The sequence below is a fragment of the Mauremys mutica genome, chromosome 1, assembly GCF_020497125.1.
Source record: "Mauremys mutica isolate MM-2020 ecotype Southern chromosome 1, ASM2049712v1, whole genome shotgun sequence".
Taxonomy (NCBI): domain Eukaryota; kingdom Metazoa; phylum Chordata; order Testudines; family Geoemydidae; genus Mauremys; species Mauremys mutica.
Window position 1 is genome coordinate 18,946,922 of NC_059072.1, and position 22,598 is coordinate 18,969,519.

Here is a 22,598-nt window from a genome sequence, read left to right on the forward strand (position 1 = left end):
CCCCTCCCAAGAAATGACTTAAGAACCTCTGTATTATGAATGACTAACATGCTTTTGAAGCGGCCTGATTGACTTCAATGGGAGCAAAATCAGGCCGCAGATATTCAGAGGTTTAAAACACATTCCACATCACACCCATGCTGTGGGTAAGACAATGTTATGCATGGGCTTAGTAGCTCACAGATCAACATAAAAGTATTGTATTACACAGGCCTCTTACTTGCATTCATACAGATGGGGCTGCGCCCTGCTGACATTGTCAGCGGCAAAACTGTCATTGACTTCACTGATGCATGATTAGTCTCCAAGGTACAGTATCGTTAAACAGTCTCACTCTAGCATGTGGTGGCTGATACTTCTTTCAGCCTTTTTATTTATTTTTTCTTAAACAAGCACATTTTCCTGTCGGGCATTTGTTTTGTGCAACAGCTTTGGTGTTTATTCAAATGGTGAATAGGCCAATTATTGCACCATCTGAGACAGAATGGCGTTTTCAGGAGAAGGTTTTATACAGTTATTTTACCCTTTTATTATTGCTTGTATTATCATTGTGCCTAGGGGCCCATTATGGCCAAGTAGCCCAGCACAAAAAGAGGGCTCCTGCCACAAGGACTTACAGCCTAAGACAAGAGACAACAGATGGATACACAAAGACTGACAGGGGAGCACACCGAAACGAGACAATATTGGCCAGAATGATAGGCAAGGGTCTCAGCATACCAGCTCCTTATCTGCCAAGTCTTTTGTAGCCATAAAGGCAAAGGAGAGTTTTAAGGAGGGACTGGAGAGAGGACATTGTGTTAGCTTTGTGAATATTTAAGGGAAGCTCTTTCGAAGCATGAGGAACTGCCTGGGAGAAAGCATGAAGGTGCTTATTTTAAATTTCAGTTATTGGATAAAAGGATGTTTTCTTTTAGCCCACTAAGATCACTGTTACAAAAATTGGGTATATGTCCTGTCTTGTAAGGGGAATTGAGTTAACTGAAATCTCCAAATGCAGAAGATTATAATACTATTATGTATTCTAGCCCTTACATAATGCTTTGCATGTCATGGTATTGTACAGTATATATTAAAGGTTCAGCCTTGCAAACACACAGATCATAGGGACTACTCATGAGTAAAGTTATTCCTCTGTGTGTTTGCAGGATTGGGGCCTATGATTATATTTTGCATATTATTTAGGACCAAATTCTCTGTCTGTGTAACTGATCACAGTTTCACTGCCTTCAACTGAGTTGTGCTCATTTACACCAGGAAAGAATTTGACCCTATATAACAAAAAATACATTATGATTTTATTGGCTTAGTATGTTGCACACATATGCACATGTAAATACCCCAGACTATGACTGTCTTATTTTGCAATGATCGTTTTTAATTATACTGCTTTACTCTTTGGAGATTTCCTGTTCTGGCTTTCCAGGCAAGAAAAGGCAATGTGATAGATGTATTTTCTGCTGTTTCACCTCAGATGAATGCAACCAATTCGCAGATTTCCTCAAATTACTGCTGACATGGAATCTTTAAAAAAAATTAAAAAGTCACTTGTTTATTTGAAGGAATTCTGCCAGTTTTTGGAAACAGTGCAGATGCAACTGTAATTCGCATTAATGATTTTCAAGGTATTACTATTTTATTTTTTGCCTTATTGTTAGAGTTATGCTGAGCTGTTGTCATGATGTTACTATATTTGACACAACAGACAAATATGCGGCTGCCGTCCCCTGATGCCCTCTTGAAAACATATTACATGCTTGCCAGAGTTTGTACCTCCGAATTGGCTCTGTTGTAGCTTTTGTATCAACTTAATATGCCTTTTGTTTTTGAGTACAGCATTCTGTAGTAAGTGCACACAGTGTGATGGACTTGTGTTTAGACACCTCTTCCATCTCTAACTAATCTAAACCATCTTTGAAGTAATCATCCCCCTTTCTGCCACGTTCTTAAGCTTCTTTTCACTGAGTTCTCCGCAGAGTCCCCTGACATCTTATGAAATCCAAACCAGCTGGACTGTTCTGAGTTGTCAGCAGACTGATGAATTAAGTCTCTCTTAGCTTGGTTAACTGAGTGGAATGTTTCTCTTCATGAGGAACTGTCAACTTAACTAGCAGATACATCCAGTCAGATCTGGGCCAGTCTGATGATTTCTGTAGGAAGCATGTTCGAGCAGAAGGGAAGGAATGTGTCATCTCTTCTGGTTGATTTTTGTCTACTTTAAGTTCCAGTGGTTTTGGATGTGCTTAGGAAATTGTAACCAACCACCTGTGAGATTGACCCATGTCACTTCATGGTCAGTTAAGGTAAACAAAGAAATTTTGGGCTCATTGTGACTGAGTTGCCTCTTCACTTGGATAGGACAAGCTGCCAGCAACAGGTAAGCAGTTCTACTTAAACTCATATTATTTGGATGGCAATATCTCAGCATTTGCTTTACCACCTTGAATCTCCCTTTTTGAAGAAAAGTTATTGAGAAGGTGGCATTGGAGCAATTCCACCTACACTCATATTCCATAGATTTCCTGGTCCTTCTCAGTCTGGTTTGAACTGTTTGTTACAAATTTGACTAAGGAGGAAATGATGGTTATTAGATACGGGAAGCACTTAGAGGAATGGGTGGAGGAGATACCTACACTGTATACTGAGGGTATATGCCCTGCAAAATAATTCTCAGTCTTCTAACCCAATGCGATCCATTGCTGTTCTTCAGTTTTGCAGTAATGAGGGTGTCAATAAAAAAGCCAGAATTTGTCAACATCTCCTTGCAATGATATCTGAAATATCTGCTTTTTCACATACTTAAGATGGAAAATTGACTTTTTTTAATGGTGAGGTCTACAGCCATGGTCTGCGGGGCCTTTCACCAGGAGGCTGTGGTCCTTTCTCCCTAACATGGCACTCACAGCAGTCATACCTTTGTCACCAGGCTCTAGTACTCTAATGTGCTTTACTCACAGGTATCCTTGAAGTCTACCTGTAAACTTTAGCCAGTGCAGACCATAGTCATCAACCTGCTGAACAGGGCAAACTGTTGTGAGTCCATACACTTATAGAATCATAGAAATGTAGGGCTGGAAGGGACATTGAGAGGTCATCAAGTCCAGCCTCCCTGTGCTGAGGCAAGAGCAAATATACCGAGACTATCCGTGATAGGTGTTTGTCCAACCTGTTCTTAAAAATGACAGGAATTCCACAGCTTCCCTTGGAACCCTATTCCAGTGCTTAACTAGCCTTATAATATGAAAGTTTTCATAATATATAACGTAAATCTTCCAGACTGCAAATTAAGATAATTGGATAGCTCAGTGGTTTGCACATTGGCCTACTAAACCCAACATTGTGAGGTCAATCCTTGAGGGGCCACTTAGGGATCTGGGGCAAAAATCTGTGTGGGGATTGGTCCTGCTTTGAGCGGGGGGTTGGATTAGATGACCTCCTGAGGTCCTTTCCAACCCTGATATTTTATGAATTATTTCTTGTCCTATCTTTAGTGGACATAGAGAACAATTTATCACCATCTTTTTTATAATAGCCCTTAACATATATGAAGACTGTTATCATGTCACCCCTCAACTCTAAACATGGCCATCGTTTTTAGCATTTCTTCATAGGTCAGGTTTTCTAAACTTTTTATAATTTTTGGTGCTTTCCTCTGGGCTCTCTCCAATTTGTGCACATCTTTTTTAAAGCCCAGAACTGAACACAGTACTCCAGCTGAGGCCTGACCAGTGCTATGTAGAGCAGGACAATTGCCTCCCGTGTCTTTCATATGACATTACTGTTAATACACAGGATGATATTGGACTTTTTTGCAACTATATCACATTGTTGACATATTCAGTTTGTGATCCACTATAGTCCCAGATCGTTGACAACAGTGTTACTGCCCATTTTATAGCTGTGCATTTGAATTTTCCTTCCTAAGCATAGTGCTTTGCACTTGTCTTTATTTAATTTCATCTTGTTGATTTCAGACAAGTTCTCTAATTCATCAAGGTTGTTTTGAATTCTAATCCTGTCCTCCAAAGTGCGAGCAACCCCTCTGAGCATGATGTCATCCGCAAATTTTATAGGCATTCTCTCCACTTTATTATCCAAGTTTTTAATGAAAATATTGAAGAGTACTGGACCCAGGACTGACACCTTCAGGACTCCATTAGATACACCCTCACAGTATGACAGTGAACCATTGATAAATACTCTCTAGCCTGGTCTACACTAGGCGTTTAAATCGGTTTTAGGAGCGTAAAACCGATTTAGCGCCACAACCATCCATACTAGGAGGCACCTTATATCGATTTTAATGGCTCTTTAAACCAGTTTCTGTACTCCTCCCTAACGAGAGGAGTAGCGCTAGTATCGGTATTACCATATCGGATTAGGGTTAGTGTGGCCGCTGATCGACGGTATTGGCCTCCGGGCGGTATCCCACAGTGCACCACTGACAGCTCTGGACAGCAATCTGAACTCGGATGCAGTGGCCAGGTAGACAGGAAAAGCCCCGCGAACTTTTGAATATTTCCTGTTTGCCCAGCATGGAGCTCCGATCAGCACGTGTGGCGATGCAGTTAAAAATCAAAATAAAGAAAGAGCTCCCGCATGGACCATGCGGACGTGATCGCTGTAAGGGCAGGCAAATCTGTTCTATCAGCGCTCCGTTACAAAAGACGAAATTCAAAATCATTTTTTTAAAATCTCCAGATAGACGCCATAGCAGGGACTCAGTGCACTGCTGCGTGACAAGCATAACGGAAAGCCAAAGAATCAAATGGACGCTCATGGACTGGAGGACTCAAGCTATCCCACAGTTCCTGCAGTCTCCGAAAAGCATTTGCATTCTTGGCTGAGCTCCAAATGCTTCTAGGGTGAAACACCGTGTCCGCGGTGGGTCAGGGCATAGCTCGGCAATCTACGCACCCCCCCACCCACCCCCAGAAGTGAAAGGGAAAACAATCCTCTCTTGACTCTTTTACATGTCACCCTATCTTTACTGAATGCTGCAGATAGACACGATGCTGCAGCACTCAACATCAACATCCTCGCTCCCCCCCGCCCCGCCATGGGTGGCTGATGGTACAATAAGACTGATACCCGTCCTCGTCATCAGTCTATTGGCACATGGGGCAGTGCAAAAGGGCTGGTAACCATGCCAACTAGCATCAGTGAGGTCAATCAAGGGCGCCTGGCCCTAATTTTTCCTTGTAGATGGTGCAGTATGGCTGGTAACCATCCTCATAATAGCAACAGGGGGCTGAGCTCCATCAGCCCCCACCCTTCATGTGTAAAGAAAAGATTCAATTGCCCCTGGACTAGCAGAGGGATGCTGGGCTCCTCTTCTCCACACTCCTTACTGTCCTGTCTGGACTATCATAGCAGCTGGAAGCTGCCTTCCACTCATTTCTCACTAACAAGTCACTGTGTCTTATTCCTGCATTCTTTATTAATTCATCACACAAGTGAGGGTGCAATGCTATGGTAGCCCAGGAAGGCTGGGGGAAGAACGGAATCAACAGGTGGGGTTCTTGCAGGAGCACCCCCCTGTGAATAGCATACAGCTCATAATTTCTGTGGGATCTGACACAGAGCAGCTGTGCTCTCTGGTTCTATGATACAGTGGTTCTCTAGTACACTTGCCCATATTCTAGGCAGGACTGATTCTATTTTTAGATACCAAAAAGGAGGGATTGACTCAGGGAGTCATTCCCAATTTTGGCTTTTGTGCCCCTGGCTAAGAGCAGCCAGGGGCACTTATGACAGCAGCATATTGGCACATGGGGCAGTGCAAAAGGGCTGGTAACCATGCCAACTAGCATCAGTGAGGTCAATCAAGGGCGCCTGGCCCTAATTTTTCCTTGTAGATGGTGCAGTATGGCTGGTAACCATCCTCATAATAGCAACAGGGGGCTGAGCTCCATCAGCCCCCACCCTTCATGTGTAAAGAAAAGATTCAATTGCCCCTGGACTAGCAGAGGGATGCTGGGCTCCTCTTCTCCACACTCCTTACTGTCCTGTCTGGACTATCATAGCAGCTGGAAGCTGCCTTCCACTCATTTCTCACTAACAAGTCACTGTGTCTTATTCCTGCATTCTTTATTAATTCATCACACAAGTGAGGGTGCAATGCTATGGTAGCCCAGGAAGGCTGGGGGAAGAACGGAATCAACAGGTGGGGTTCTTGCAGGAGCACCCCCTGTGAATAGCATACAGCTCATAATTTCTGTGGGATCTGACACAGAGCAGCTGTGCTCTCTGGTTCTATGATACAGTGGTTCTCTAGTACACTTGCCCATATTCTAGGCAGGACTGATTCTATTTTTAGATACCAAAAAGGAGGGATTGACTCAGGGAGTCATTCCCAATTTTGGCTTTTGCGCCCCTGGCTAAGAGCAGCCAGGGGCACTTATGACAGCAGCAAATGGCACAGTGCAAAAGGACTGGTAACCATGACCATCTTATTACCAATTTATGGTATGGTAGATGGTGCAGTATGGCTAGTAACCATCTCTGCTATCATGCAAAAGCAAAAGCATGCTTCTGTGTAGCGCTGATGAATCGCCTCTGTGAGCGACATCTATTACACATACGGTGACAGTCAAAAAAGGGAAAACAGGCTCAATGATTGCCATGCTAGGGCATCTGCCAGGGCAATCCAGGGAAAAAAGCCGCGAAATGCTTGTCTGCCATTGCTTTCCCAGAGGAAGGAGTGACTGACGACATTTACCCAGAACCACCCGCGACAATGATTTTTGCCCCATCAGGCACTGGGTTCTCAACCCGGAAGTTCCAAGGGGCGGGGGAGGCTGCGGGAACTATGGGATAGCTACGGAATAGCTACCCACAGTGCAACGCTCCAGAAATCGACACTAGCCTCGAACCGTGGACGCAAACCACCGATTTAATGTGTTTAGTGTGGCCGCGCGCACTCGATTTTATAAAATCTGTTTTACAAAACCGGTTTATGCAAATTCGGAATAGTCCCGTAGTGTAGACGTACCCTTTGAGTACAGATTTTCAACCAGTTGTGCACCTATCTTATAGTAATTTCTTCTAAACCATATTTTCTAGTTTGCTTATGAGAATGTCATGTGGGATTGTGTCAAAAGTCTTTTAAAAAACAAGATATATCAGGTATACGGCTTCTCCATTATCCACTATGCCACTAATCCTGTCAAAGAAGGAAATTAAATAGGTTTGGCATGATTTGTTCTTGACAAATCCATGCAGGCTATTCCTTATAAATCTATTATCCTTCAGATGCAAACAAACTGATTGTTTAATAATTTGTTCCAGTATCTTTCCAGGTATTGAAATTAGGCTGACTGGTCTATAATTCCCTGCATTCTCTTTGTTTCGCTTTGTAAAGATAGGTACTATGTTTGCTCTTCTCCAGTCCTCTAGAACCTCACCATTCCTTCATGAGTTCTCAAAAGATAATTACTAATGGTTCTGAGACTGCTTCAATTAGTTCCTTAAGCATGCTACAGTGAATTTAATAAGAATATAAGAATGGCCATACTGGGTCAGACCAATAATCCAACTAGCCCAATATCCTGTCTCCTGATAGTGGCCATTGCCAAATGCTTCAGAGGGAATGAAAAGAACAGGGCAATTATCAAGTGATCCATCCCCTGTGGTCCAGTCCGAGCTTCTGAAAATCAGAGGCTTAAAGACATCCAGAGCACGGGGTGGTGTTTCTGACTGTCTTGGCAAATAGCCATTGATGGACCTATCCTCATTGAACTTAGCTAATTCTTTTTTGAACCCAGTTATACTTTGGCCTTCATGACATCCCATGGCAACAAGTCCCGGAGGTTGACTATGCATTGTGTGAAGAACTACTTTCTTATGTTAAACCTGCCACCTATTAATTGCATTGGGTAATCTTAGTTCTTGATTTGATGCACTTCTGTCATATCCCCCTCTTTTTAAAGCTCAACCAGTCCCAGTCTTTTTAATTTCTTCTCATACAGAAGCTAGTCCATACCCCTAATCATTTTTGTGCTCTTCTCTGTACTTTTTCCAATTCTAATATATCTGTTTTTGAGATGGGGTGACCAGAACTGCATGCAGTATTCAAGGTGTGGGTGTACCATGGATGTATATAGTATTTATTCCTTTTCTAATAGATCCTAAAATTCAGTTAGCTTTTTGATTGCTGATGGACATTGAGCAGATGCTTTCAAGAAACTATCCACAATGATTCCAAGAACTTTCTTGAATGGTAACAGCTCACTTTGTATGTATAGTTGGGATTGTGTTTTCCAACGTGCTCTATTTTTCATTTCATCTGCCATTTTGTTGCCCAGTCACCCTGTTTTGTGAGATCCCTTTGTAACGCTCCACAGTCCGCTTTGGACTTAACTATCATAAGTAATTTAACATTTTCTGCGAACTTTGCCACCTCACTGTTTACCCCGTTTTCCAGATCATTTATGAATATATGATACAGCACTGATCCCAGTACAGACCTTTGGGGGACCCTGCTATTTACCTCTCTCCACTGTAAAAACTGACCATTTATTCCTACCCTTTGCTTCCTATTTTTTAACCAGTTACTGATCCAGGAAAGGACCTTCCCTCTTATCCCATGACTGCTTACTTTGTTTAAGGTATTTTGGTGAGGGACCTTGTCAAAGGCTCTCTGAAAATCCAAGTACAATGTGTCCACTGGATCACCTTTTCCCTATGTTTAACTCTCACAAAGAATTCTAATATATTGGTGAGACATGGTTTTCCTTTACAAAAGCCATGTGACTCCGCCCCAACATATTGTGTTCATCCATGTCTCTGGTAATTCTGTTCTTTACTATAGTTTCAACCAGTTTGTCCGGTACTGAAGTTAGGCTTTCAGATCTGTAATTGCCAGGATTGCCTCTGGAGTGTTTTTTTAAAATACATTAACTATCATCCAGTCATCTGGTACAGAGTCTGATTTAAGTGATAGGTTACATTCCAGAGTTAGTAGTTCTGCAATTTCATATTTGAGTTTCTTCAGAAATCTTGGGTGAATTCCATCTGGTCCTGGTGACTTATTACTGTTTAATTTATCAATGTGTTCCAAAACCTCCTCTATCAACACCTCAATCTGGGACAGTTCCTCAAATTTGCCATTTAAAAAGAATGGCTCAGGTGTGGGACCTCCCTCACATCCTCTACAGCAGGGGTTCTCAAACTGGGGGTTGGGACCCCTCAGGGGGTCACTAGGTTATTACGTGGGAGGTCGTGAGCTGTCAGCCTCCACCCCAAACCATGTTTCACCTCCAGCATTTATAATAGTGTTAAATATAAAAACAATGTTTATAATTTATAAGGGGAGTTGCACTCAGAAGCTTACTATGTGAAAGGGGTCACCGGTACAAAAGTTTGAGAACCCCTGCTCTACAGTGAGGACTGATGCAAATAATTCATTTAGCTTCTCCACAATGACCTCGTCTTCCTTGAATGCTCCTTGAGTACTTGATTGTCCAGTGGTCCCACTGTTTGTTTGGCAGGCTTCCTGCTTCTATCATACTTAAGAACATTGTTAGTTTTTACCTTTTGCTAATTGTTCTTCAAATTCTTTTTTGGCCTGCCTAATTATACTTTTACACTTGGCTCGCCAGAGTTTATGCTTCTTTCTATTTTCCTCATCAGGCCCCGCTGACTTGAATACATCTAAGTTATCTAAATATTCTTTAGCCTGTTCTTCCCCTAATTTGGCTGGTACAATTTACCTTTTTAGTGAAGGATGAGACAAAATAGGTATGCAACACCTCAGCTTTCTTGATGTTGTCCATAATTAATTCTCCTTTCCTGCTAAGAAGAGGAAACACACTTTTCTTCATCTTTCTCTTGCTCCTAATGTATGTATAGAATATCTTCTTATTGTCTCTTATGTCCCTTGCTAGGTGAAACTATTTTATGCCTTAGCCTTTCTCATGTTAGGCATTGGTTTCCTGTTTGCTTCCTTGTGCCATTTAAGGGTCTGTGATTAAATGAACGTGTTGAATTTGCTGGGTTTCTGAGACCTCTCACTGTATTTCCCACTCAATAGTTAAGATTGCTGTCATCCCTTGGGTTGAACTCTCCATGACTAGCATCATGGATTTCTCAATCAAGACCTCCTAGGGAGAGATGGCAGCACCCAAGACTAATGACAGGGTGCAATTCAAAACACATGTTTATGTGCTCTATTTTTGTTGTTGCAATAGTATTTTTTATGTTATTTTTTTATTCCAGACAAGATAATTGTGATTAATATTTCTGTAAGGAAGATTGATGCTTCTTTAGTGCTATCATTATGGATAGCTTTGTTAGTGATGTTTTCAGTTTTGTAACTATGCATCTAACTGCTAATAGTGATAATAATAATGATCTATAGAATGTCTATCATGATAATCATGAAGTTTAACAGATTACATTAAACAAATACGGCCACTAGGTTTCCAAACAATAAAGCATTATAGTTCGGAGACATCTCATTTTGAATTGTTTTTTTAGCCATACAAGTAAGAAGGTGCCTTGGTTGAAATAGTTGTAGTTTTGAAATGTAATATCAATAGTTTTTGATTGTTCATTTGTTATAATGCTAGTGGATTTTAAAATTAAATCTTTTAAAATAAAATTTCTTATTATGCATATTTAACCATTAAAGTGCAAGAACACCTATAAAGGGGCATACCAGGCCTTCATGACTCCTGCTGGAGCACTGTGATCCTACCACACCACACCCCAGGAAAGGAGCAGCAAAGATGGGTCCTCCAGGCCTACCTAGAGACGCTGCATGGAAGCAGCCAATCAGAGTCCAGCAGGCTCAGATAAAAGGAGCTACAGGGCTTTAGGAGCTCAGTTCCTGGCAGAGAGTAGAGTGTCAAGGAAGGGGCTTCTCTCTGGCCAAACACACTTGAGGGATAACCAGAGTTTGGTTCTGGCTGCATTTCCTTAAAGTGGGAGAGATAGAACTGGAGAACTTTAACTCTGAAGTAAGGGGTGAAGATAAAGGGGCTGGGTGGGAATAGGCCTGGGGAAATAGCAGCAATGAATTGAAGGGAGATGTATGTGTCTGCTGTTTGTAAGTCCCTGGATTGGAATATGTAGTGGGTGAGCCTGGGTTCTCTCACAAGCCACTATTGAAGTGGTGTAAACCCTGAGGACAAGGTTTGTTTGGAAGCCCAAGAAAATGGCAGAATTTAAAGGCCTCAGAACTGGGGCTGAAGCACTTAGTGAGGTCAGATAGTGTTTCTGAACTCTCTGCTACCCTGTGTGACCCAGCTGGAGGGCTGATCTGAAGAAGACCTGCCAAGCAAGGCTGATACTCTGTTGGATAGAGTGTTCCTGTGCTTTTGACCTCACACACACTGCATGTGTGAGTTCATGGTGCATGGAGGATGCCATTTTTATACAGAAACATGCTAGGAGGATCCTGCTTGTGGGATGGGGTCACAATGGGGCAGGCCATAAGGGTAGAGTACCTGCACTTGCAAAAGCAGGGCTACAATTCTGTTAACCTACAGGGGGTGCTAGGAGCAGGAAAAGGCTTACAGTATTGCTTGCAGCAGCAGGAGGTGCTCAAGAGGTGTGTCCCCCGTTACACCACCACACCTATTATGTTGTCTACAGCTGACAATTTCATATTTCCTTCGATCCCAAAGAGAACAACCAGTGTCAATCTCTTCTTGATGATAATTTTCTTAACATTCCAGTGCCTAGAAGTAAATTGCCTATATTCAGGGGCCAGAACAAACATGGCAATACAGTACTTGATTCTGAATTCATCAGCTCTCTCAGTTGGTTTTCTTTTGGTCTATTTTCAAATTAATAGTCTAAAAGGCAATAAAATTCACAAAGAGTACAAAGATCACATAATTCAGTATGTATAAAATTTGCAAATTATCACTCGGCATTAAAAGAATTAATCTGTGTTTCCCATTGGAGTATCTTTTTTTTTTCTTGCCTTACAGAGGTTTATCTTCCTGTGGGAATGTAAGTGATACCAAGGGCAGCAGCTTGTGAAAGCAGCTGCAGATAATAGTGGTGGAGATAAGTATTTGAAGGAATTTTGATATTTCAGCTCTGCTTTGTCATCAAAAAGTCTCCTGAGAAATCTAGTATTATGCCAATGAAAATACAGATGACCGGTGATTGGTGATTATTGTTATTTGAAAGCACAGTCTATAGCCATGTTCTGATAACTTATAGTAAGTTGTATGAACATAATTAGCCAGAACTCAGCTGTTGTAAATCACCATAGCTCCATGTAGCCCAAGTGGACTGTTGTGGATCAAAATACACACGTGACCTCTTTAACAGTTGTAAAACTCCTTATCTAATGTCAGCCACATTGTTATGGGGAAGGGAATGAGACAGACAGAAAAGGCGATAGCTCTGAGATTCAAGGATCCACATATCTCATACAATACCTCTTAATTAGCAGTACAATTTACTGTTTTCACACTTGAAAGCTACTGTAAAATCATTGCAATTCTGCTCCTACTGGAGCCAATGGCAAAACTCCCTTTGACATCAATCAATATGAGAAGTATACAAGCTTTTCTATGTGTATGTTAAAAACATACTAGAATAAAAATATATTAAAGTGCAGTAGTTGTAAAGCCTCAGAGCTCAGAAACCTCCTTGTGAGATTGATCCAGCAAGGTGCTGAGCACCTATTTTAATCCAACTGCCTTCTGCTTTCACAGATTTCATTAGGAGTTGATGGCAGTCAACAGCACATTGATAGGGCAGTTAAGTGTCTATAGCAGCAATAACCATGTGCTATATAAAAAAATGAAATATATGTGTGGGTGTTCCCTGAAAAGTGACTAACAATAGCATCCTGCGTTTCCATTTTTACTATAACACATTGATTTCCATTCTGAATTTATTTGGTTTACAAATTTAAGAGGTACTTTCTCTAACACCTCATCCCATAGGCCCACCTGGGTTCTGACCGTGAAGATGGGTTGTTTCTATCTCACACAATGAAAACTTTGCAGGTCAAATTACACTTCTCTCACCTACATTTTTTGCAACCTCGCTGTGTTCAGATTAGGGGTTTGCAAAGGTATCACTCAAGTCATAGTGTAGGCGTTACATGAGCTAGATTTCAGTCTCAAGTTACGACAAAAGTCACTGTACCAATCTCATCTTGTATTTATATATGAGGTAGGGGAGCGGGAAAAGGTTCTGCTGCTTTGGATTGTTTGATGTTGTGTAAGTAGCATTATGTGGCCTTGGGAGGAATTTCTTTAGGACTGAAAACAAGTGTTTAAATGTATTTGTTTTCCTCTGGGTTTTGAAAAATTTATTAAAATATTAGTTTATGTAAGTAAGACTTAAAACTGTCATTATTCCAATGTTTAATAATACTTTTAACAAACAAAAAGATGATAGTGATAATTCTGCTATTCAAGCATTAGACACCCTGGAAACAATACAACCTAACTGCAATTGTTAGTGTTGCAAAACCTTGTCAGTTTTGCAAATGCAGTGGATTGCATAGATTTGGGTCCCATTTAGTAAGAAACTCCAAAGTTTGAGAAGCTTTTGATAATGGTTCCAGTTTTGACCAGTACTTGTTATCAAATGGAAGGTGTTCCAAATCCCAGTATGTCTGCCTTATTTAATAATTTAATAGGGATATTTAGAAATCAAAGTTACATTATTGGCATGTAAAAAGCATATGAACACTAAATAAAATATGAAGATGATCCCTTCAGTTAAGTATTAACTTTGCTTCTGGGAAGTCTCTGCAAGTCCTTAATTTGCTGTCTACTTTAATGCAAAACATATATCTATAAAAATCTGAGACATGAAGATCATAGCTCAAGTATTTGAAGTGGTATGGGTTTATGTAACTGCATTTGCAATGTCTTTAGTATGAAAAATGATTTAAAAGCAGTTGAAAAGCTGCTTTGTGGAATCATCTGGGAAATGGGAATCAAATCAAATTCCAAATGTGGCTAATGGCAATTTACATGTTATCTAGGGCAATGATCATAATAAATGGCTCTCAAACCAAGATACTTGCAACTGGCAGAGGGCAACACTGAACGGTGCCCGCTATCTCAACTCTTCATCTCTGAACTCCAAGCCAATATGAGTTGAGCCAGTAAAAACAAGCAAACCATAGTGTATGGTGCATAATTGATCATGTGGCAGAATATGCTGATAACTATAGTGATTTTCAGACATAATCATACGTCACCATATCCAGAACCCCATGGGATGTACTTTTCAGCCCTTAGAATGGTGTCATTGGTGCTTGGGTTGCACACTCACTTTACATATCATCACATTATATTATTGGATAGATGCCTTCCAGTCATTGATATATGGATGCTTGTCTCTGAACAAGCCATGGGTGGGGTTGGAGAAAACTCCCCTTCAGGAATGGAACATAAATTATGTGCTTATTGATAAATATTTGGAATTAAGACAGCACCCATGGCTAACATCTGCTTGGAATAAGGTAAGGGAAAATATACCTCTCCTTCCCCCCACCCTTAACTAGGGGCAGGGAGCTACAAAAATAGGAATATGCTCTATCCTTTAAACTAATGTGTTAAAGGAAGCCCTTTGAGGAGGGTATTCAAACCCCACCCTGGGCAATAGGAGATTAATGAGCTAATGTGCGCTGAAGTGTCCCATGCCATCACACCAGTGAGAAATGTCAGAATTGGAGGGAAAAAGGGAGAAACCCAGCTCAGTTGATTACAGACCAGGGAGGAGAGCAGACCTTAAGTCCTCAGCTCCTGCAGAGAGGGCTGGCTGAAAGCAGTCATCCAAGGAGATCCTGCCATCTTTTGGTCCCTCCCTGAAGCAAAGGAGGGCCTGATGCTGACTCACCTGAAGAAAGGACTATGAAATAAAAAAAATATATGGAGATATACCTATCTCATAGAACTAGAAAGGACCCTGAAAGGTCATTGAGTCCAGCCCTCTGCCATCTCTAGCAGGACCCACTACTGATTTTTGCCCCAGATTCCTAAGTGACCCCCTCAAGGATTGAACTCACAACCCTGGGTTTAGCAGGCCAATGCTCAAAGCACTGAGTTATCCCTCCCCCTTTGCTGTCTACTTGTGAACTCATTTCAGGGCCACATCCTGACAGGTGCCATCTGAAGGAGGATTTCTAATCAAGCTGTGGAACCACTCCTTTGTGTTAATTCCCATTTGTTTCTGTTTACTGCCCCTCTGGAAGGGGCTCGGCCAAAGGGCTGTGCCTCTTGAGACTGGAGTGGCATGCTGAGATACCCAGACACTGCCAAGCATAGACCCGGAGGAGAGCTGGAGCCTGGCCTAGGGGTCACTCGGGCATAGAATCCAAGTGACAAGCCCACATTTTCTTACTGTTCCAACTACTTGAAAGTAGGTTGTCAATGTTTTCTTTCCCTTTTATATTAATGTTAAGTTGAGCTGACTTTTGCAATTTTTCCTAACAGTTCCTTCTAGAATCACTCTGAAAGAGCAATGACTGATCCAGATGGAAATCTGCTTTTGAGAGGCACCTTATAAAGCTGTATCCGGTTTTGAGGAAATGGCGTGGTTTATGCTACAGCACTTACATGCTACTGACCAGCAGAAGCCAATCACCTACAACTATTATTTTGGCTAAAAATATACAATTTACATTGTTTTTAGATGGGCCATCATTCACAGAAGGAAATTAAAGGGACACAGATCAATTTATAGTTTGTGAGTCAGTTGGATGACTCATAATATTGTAATTTTTAATTTTTTAGGAGGCACATAAGGTTTTTATTTCAATCTTGTGGGGTTTTTTTCTGTTTTTTCTTTTATCCTTTGGCTATTCCTTACATTGTGGATTTTTATATTTAATTTTGTATATCTAAATATTTATAGAAGCACTTCTAAAACAAGGCAGTTATTTAGGTGCCTATAGATATAGGTGCTTAAATTTGAACATGCTCCTTTAAATGACTTGCCCTAGGTCTGCCAACTCCCAGTGCTGTGCTGTAACTCCCAGAGCTTCTTTTTTCATATGTGGTTAAACATTACTGGAAGCAAAATCCCTAAAGATCACATTAAACTCTCTGGATCAACCTGGATCTTAGTGAAAACTGTTCACATGGTGGGTGTCACTATTATTATTATTATACTTGCTTCCAGAAGCTCTTGGTTGAAATGAGATGGTACAAAAATTGGTTACTATGTTCATCTTTGTGTATGTTAATACCTTGGCAGTCAATTTTGGCCTCAAATTTCTTTATCAGCAATCTGGCAGCCCTTGAGCTTTCAAATATGGCAATTCTGTTATAAGTCATCTTATCGTCTCTCAGTCAGAGGAAGTATGTCCAATGGTTAGGGTGTTTGTATGGGATTGGAAGTTCAATTCCCTGCACTGCACAGACTTCCTGCATGACCTTGGGCAAGTCAATTTCTGTAGGTCTTGGTTCTCCAACTGTAAATGACTTCCTACTGTAGGGGGATATTATGAGGATCAATACATTAAAGGAGTGTGAGGTGCTCAAATATTATAATAAGTATATATGTGTGTGCAGGTGGGAGGCAATTGGGCCAGATGGAGCGATGGTGATTCATTCCTGTGATGCTTCTCAGGGCATCCAGGTCTCCAAGTCACCTTGTTGCCACCTGCCTAGGGAGTCTAGTCTATGCCAGATGGGTGTTAGCGCCTTAACACAACTGGCTGTCGGCCTTCAAGCAATCTTCTCTGGACTACAGCACCTCTGCTGGTTGACAATAGATGCACCCCCGCCCGAGTCCTTTCGAAGTGTCCTGCTGTGCTATCCAGCCCGGGATCAGTAGATACCATCAGAAATCCCACATCTGTTCCCAAAGGAACAGCGTACCCCAGTTTAACCTTAGCCCACTGCTCCTGTATCACACACAGCACTTGAGTTTGATTATAATTTTTAAAGGAAATTTACTGAAGAAAGAATAGAGATTCAAATAGAAACAAGTGAGTGAAACAAATGGTAACATACAAAACCAAACCAGGGCCTACACTAATGATCTCCTTTCCTGTCCAACAAAGTAGATTCTCACCCCACAGTTCAGTCTTTTGCGGTGCTTGCTAGCCAGAAGGAGCCAGGGCCCATTCTTTCACCTACTGCTCCTCCTTGAATGGATGCCGAGTGTCTTTCTCACCATGTGATGTACAGAATTAGACTTTTGCTTTTTTTCACAGACAGGGCCATCTCTTTACTGTCATATAGTTCCTTATCACTTCCAAGTGGCTTCAGTGATCATAGTTTTGTCTTTGAGGGTTTTCCATTGACTTTTCTGGTTTGTTGCAATGGTAGACAGTTGAACAATACAATACATAATTAGCTAGTCAGGGAAGGGTGACAACTCCCTGCCACTTGAATGGGCCATCACTGAGATATATGATTCCTTGGTGACTCACTTTCACTACAAGACCATAAGGGCATAAGTTTCAGTATAGTTACATTACTCCTTAACTGGTACCCATGCACACATCTCAAAATGATTATCATTAAGTTATAAGCTCTCATTAGAGACCTCACATGCTACCCTTTATGGATAAATACCAGGAAAGTGGTGTATTAGGTATATTGAGCATGTCAGGTTTGAGACAGGAGTTGCTTACAATAAACAGTGTTGAACCCTTGGCTAGTTGGCACCAGTGGGCCTCTGTCACAATGCCAACTGCAGATCTGACTCGTTATTGTAGCATGTCGGTGACAGTTCTTGGACTATGCTGTTAAATTCATCTTCCCTTTCCCTGGATGACACTTGTCTTTCTGTGATGAACTGTATATCTGTCACTGTACATCTGAACCTGTAAGGAGGTCTTCAGTTAAAACACAATTTTGAAGTGCCCATCTCAGTGTCATTTTCATGGCCCCATTTTATATTGTCCTTGAAATGGTATTGTGTGATCCAACTTGTGCTATGTAAGGGCAACTTATGACTTCAGTCTTCTTTTGCCATCATTCTTTTGGCTTCAACATGTTTTTCTAGTGTTTGTTGCTTGTTTGATGTTAAAGTTGATGGAATTTGGGCTTGGGCTCAGGAAACCAAGCAGGATGGCTTTCATTGATACGACAAGCATCTCTTTCGAGGTGCTCAGTGAGTGCCTTCACCATACATTTGGTGCTGTCTTTGGGTTGGACTTTTGGGCACTTGGGACAGCTTAGGATGGGGGTTGGAAGAAAGCAAATTCTGCAAACTAGCAAGAGCTTCCTGAAAGATGCCAAGTGTCCTCAGTTCTCTTGAAAGTCTATATATTTTGGTTACATATGGCCGCCAAGATGCCGCAGCACTCTGGGCTTCTGGCATGTAGGGATATCCTGGCCATGGCCGTTCTCCTGTGAAGGGGCCAAGAAGGGGGGGCTGTATGTTACCGTGACTCTCTGCCACCCCAGGATTCCAAACACAGGGAGTATTCTCAAGTGTCCCTTCTAGCCAGCTGGAGTGGTACAGAACAGCCGTAGCAGGGTCAAATATCTAGACCAGTGAGAATTGAGACTTGTCAGCACCTCAGAGGCAATGTTCACTAGTTTGTTTCATTGGGTCCTTAGGATGCCTTTTCCCTTAGGCCAGGTCTACACTATATAAACCTGAGCGATGCAGTTATCCTGCCCTAGCCCCTTCTCCCATTGACATAGCTACAGTCTCTCGCAGAGGTGGACTAACTGTGCCGACAGGAGACACTCCCCCGTCAGCGGAGTAGTGTCTTCACTGAACCGCTACAGCTGCGTCGTTGCAGCATTCTGAGTGTAGACCTGCCCTCAGGCAAACACTAGTCCCATTAAAATCAATGGCCTAACTCCCACTGACATCAGCAGGGCCAGGGTTTGGCCCTTAGAGCAAACCCATTGCTCCCATTCATTGCCATTAGTACAAATGCCGCACTCCAGATGAGAGGATAACAGAGCCATTGGAAAGGTAGAACGTAGAGATTTAAAATACTCATTTCTAGTTTGCTCTTGATAACTCATAGCATCCAGGCTTGATAAATTGGCAAAGCTGCTCTAAAGATTTCTTGCCTTTGCAACTATGTTTCTTTTGCTTGAATGTCTTGGACTCTGCGTAGTTGCAATTTTTTTTCAGTGGATACCTAATACCTTTTTCATTCTGATGCATAACTTCTTTAATCAGGGAGCCTTTTCTTCATGGCTGGAACATGGCATTTGTAATCACAAATTCTGATATCTATTTCCATCTCTGCTCCTTATCAAGGCTCTTAACCACTCTATGCCTCAGCATTCCCAAATGTAAAATCAAGATAATTACCTTCAGTGCCCAAGGATGTATACATTATTTATTAGGCAGGCCGAGTTGATGAAAGGCACTATAAAAGTACAAAATATTGTATTGTTTTATTATTGATCTATTTTGTTCATGGTATTTTTTGTTTGTTCCTTCTGGTTTCTTATACGGAATTGTCCTTCTCAAGGCCAGTCCTCGTAAGGCTGTTGTATAATAAATGTTAATTTTGTTGGTGGTTGTATCTGTAAGATCCAGCTGCATCTGTCACCCTTTTTAAACGCCTCATTGAAGGATTTTTGTTGTTGTTGTTGTTGTTGTTTTGGTTTTAAATTCTGTCTGGCTTCATTTTTGGATGTTTCTCAATTCCTCCCAAAGTTGAGCTGCAGCTGTGAAGAGAGAACTGTACCTCTTTCTAATCCAGAGGGTCAGGAGTTTAAAAGCACTAAAGCAGTGTGGAATATCTCGTATAGGCTAGTTAATCACGAGGATCCCAAAGTACCTTGTAGTCATAGAGGGTCCTCATGGCTGAGAGAGGATGTCAGAAGTCTTGTGAGGAGGTTTACCTGTGCTGTAAAGCCTCGGTTGCACAAAGGTGCTGATGACACAAACAGTTCTTACTATAATCAGAGGTACCAGCTGTGCAAAATACCAAACCTAAGGGCTGGATGCTGCAAGCTTTTACTCACATGAGTATTCCTTACTCTCATGAGCATTCCCAGTCAAGTGGGTGCAGCTACTTGTGTAAGAAGTATTACTCATGAGTAAAGGCTTGCAAGATTAGCAGTTCAGCCACTTTTATGCTTAGCTTCCTTTTTATTTAAAAAGTCCATCTACTATCAAGTCCTGGTGCTGTTCCAAAGACCACAGAGCTCCACTGGCTTTGGAGTGCTGACTTGTTGCTTTTTGATATCATATTATTCTGGCACCTCCATCTGACTTTGCTTCAGATTAAAAGAACAGGTCTAGAGCAGGTTCATGGCACTTAAGGTTCTGGCTCCTGGAGTCCCGTGATTAAATGAGAATCTCGACCTCTTCTTTTTAAAGTAAGCTCCAGCCAACGTATCTGTAGATAAAAATGGGAAAAGTAAATTTAAACACTCTAAACCCAGAAGAGAGATCATAAGAAGGCAAATCATAAGATTCCAAATTTATTTATTAACTCTCATTATTTTTAAGCTAATCCCATGGTTTTGGGGTTTTTTGTTCCCATCTCATGATTTTTGAATGTGTAGGGTTGAAAATACTACCTTTTTAGTTAATTCTTTATACAAAGGAATCACGTAGTTTGTCAGGCATGTCCTTAACCCCTTTAATTGCCCCCTTTATGCCTAATAGTAGAGAGCAGACTCACCCTCTTGCAGACTTCCAGCTTCTGATATACTTACAAAGGTTTTATAAAGTGCATGCATGTGTATTTTCCTTGCTCTCCAAGTTAGACACTCAGATGAAGTCAGTGATTTGGCTTAATATGATGTTTGAGTTTTGTTCTCAGCTATGTCATCCATTGGAATTGGCAGTCATTTCAGATTGCTGTACATGTCAGAAGCAGGTATCTATTTAGGTGCCGATTTTGGATTCCCCTGATATCTGAGCATTAAAGAAGGGAGGTTCTGATATGTATTTCATCATGTCCAAATTCTTGGGTGAGAAGTCCTTCAAGGGCAACCCACACTCAAGATGAAAACTACTGTGTGTGTAAGTGGTCTTATTATTTTTAAAAGATCCATGATCCTGGAAGATACAGGCTCATTCACAGTGTGATGGCTGTACAACAAAGCTGAATACAAGGCACTCATCTACCCAGTAAGTAAGAGGTTAAAAGTCTGAAAAGCTCTGTTATGTCCCCGTGCAGAACTGATTCCTCTTTGCACTTATGGTGTTCTCACTTTGTACTCAGACCAAAAAAACCCCAAACCTCTATTGTGGTTTAAACCAAACTGGAAAATAATTCTGTGTTTAATGGACGTCTTAATCCCTGATGATTATTTATTTTCCAGAATGGCTCTTTTAGACCCAGAGGACATTGACACTGCATCCTTCTCAAAACAACGTTTGCTTTTTATGTGTGTTGCACTAAAGATAAGTTGAGTCCTGATGTAACGCAGGCAGAAAGCTCTGTTAGGTCATAGCAGCAGCGAGTCCTAACCCCTTGGAAATAGTATAATTAGTTAACATTAACATATTTTAAAATAATAATCTGATATCCTTACTCACCCCAACCAGTCTATTACTACACAAGGAGTCTTACTGAATCCATTTTAAATATTTAATGAAGAATAAAACAGTGATCACTTAACACTCTGAAGTTTGCACACAGGCAAAGAATAAAACACTAGGAAAAGTTTCACCTTTTATTTAGTTTAAATTCAGTGAAATGTGAGTCATCAGTCTCCGGCCACAAGACTTACCGCAAACAATGCATAGTATAAGGAATGAGTAGGACAGGAGAGGAAGGATGGTTTTGTGACTCAGGAAGTGAATAGGCACCCAAGGGATGTGCGTTCTGGCTCTGTTACAGACTTCTTGTGTGACCTTGCACAAGTCCTTTCATCTTTCTGTTCATCCATTTTCTAGTAGCAACACTGGAATAACAATGCTTACCTCCCTCAGAATGGAGTTGTGAAGATAAATGCATTCATGTTTGTGAATTGCTCAGATACTATGGTGATGAGCATCCTAGAAGAGCCTATAAGAGGTCTATACTGCTTGGCTAAGATTTAAAAGGATTTAATTACTCTGTAAGATTGTAAACTTACATGTTATAATGCTTCTGCTTGCTCTCTCAATCTCTTCTTAAAATATGATCCAATCATTAAAAAAAATAATTAAAAAATAAAACATCCCATCCCAGCAGGGCCATAACTTGGTTGATTACTCCATTGCAATATATTCTTTCTTAACCTCCTTGAATATCATTTTACACATAGGTTGCACAAAATGTTGATCCAAAATTTAGTTGGATGGGTGGCATAAAGAACTCCTCCAAAAGCATTCAAAGATATGATCATGAATGATTACAAGAAACCAAAAAATGTTGGAATTGTAAACTAAAAAAACCTTCCCCCATATCTCTCAGTTCTGTAGTTCACGTGCTAAATCCAAGCAGGCTATATGGCATAGAGTTCACTGGCCGTGCATCAAATAATGAGGCCATATACTGATGATAGGAATCAAAAATAATAAGTTAGTACAGAACAAACATTTGATCAGTCGTCTTCTAGTATGAAACCTACATTTCTATGGCTGGCAGACACTAAATCACAATAGCTTGAAGTTAAATCTGGTCTGCACCTAAAAAATTAGATTGACCTAGCCTGCATCACTCAGGGCTGTAAAAAATTGTGCACTTGTGTGACTTGGGGCTTGTCTACATTATCAGCTGGATTGACAGGCAGCAATCA

The 22,598-nt window shown here is 41.2% G+C and overlaps 1 protein-coding gene across 1 annotated transcript in view; it reads left to right on the forward strand.

Annotated features, from left to right (window-relative positions):
* The window catches only part of SEMA3D (semaphorin 3D), a 192,114-nt gene that overhangs the window by 27,096 nt on the left and 142,420 nt on the right, over positions 1 to 22,598 (forward strand). The gene's annotated exons all lie outside the window — the stretch shown is intronic.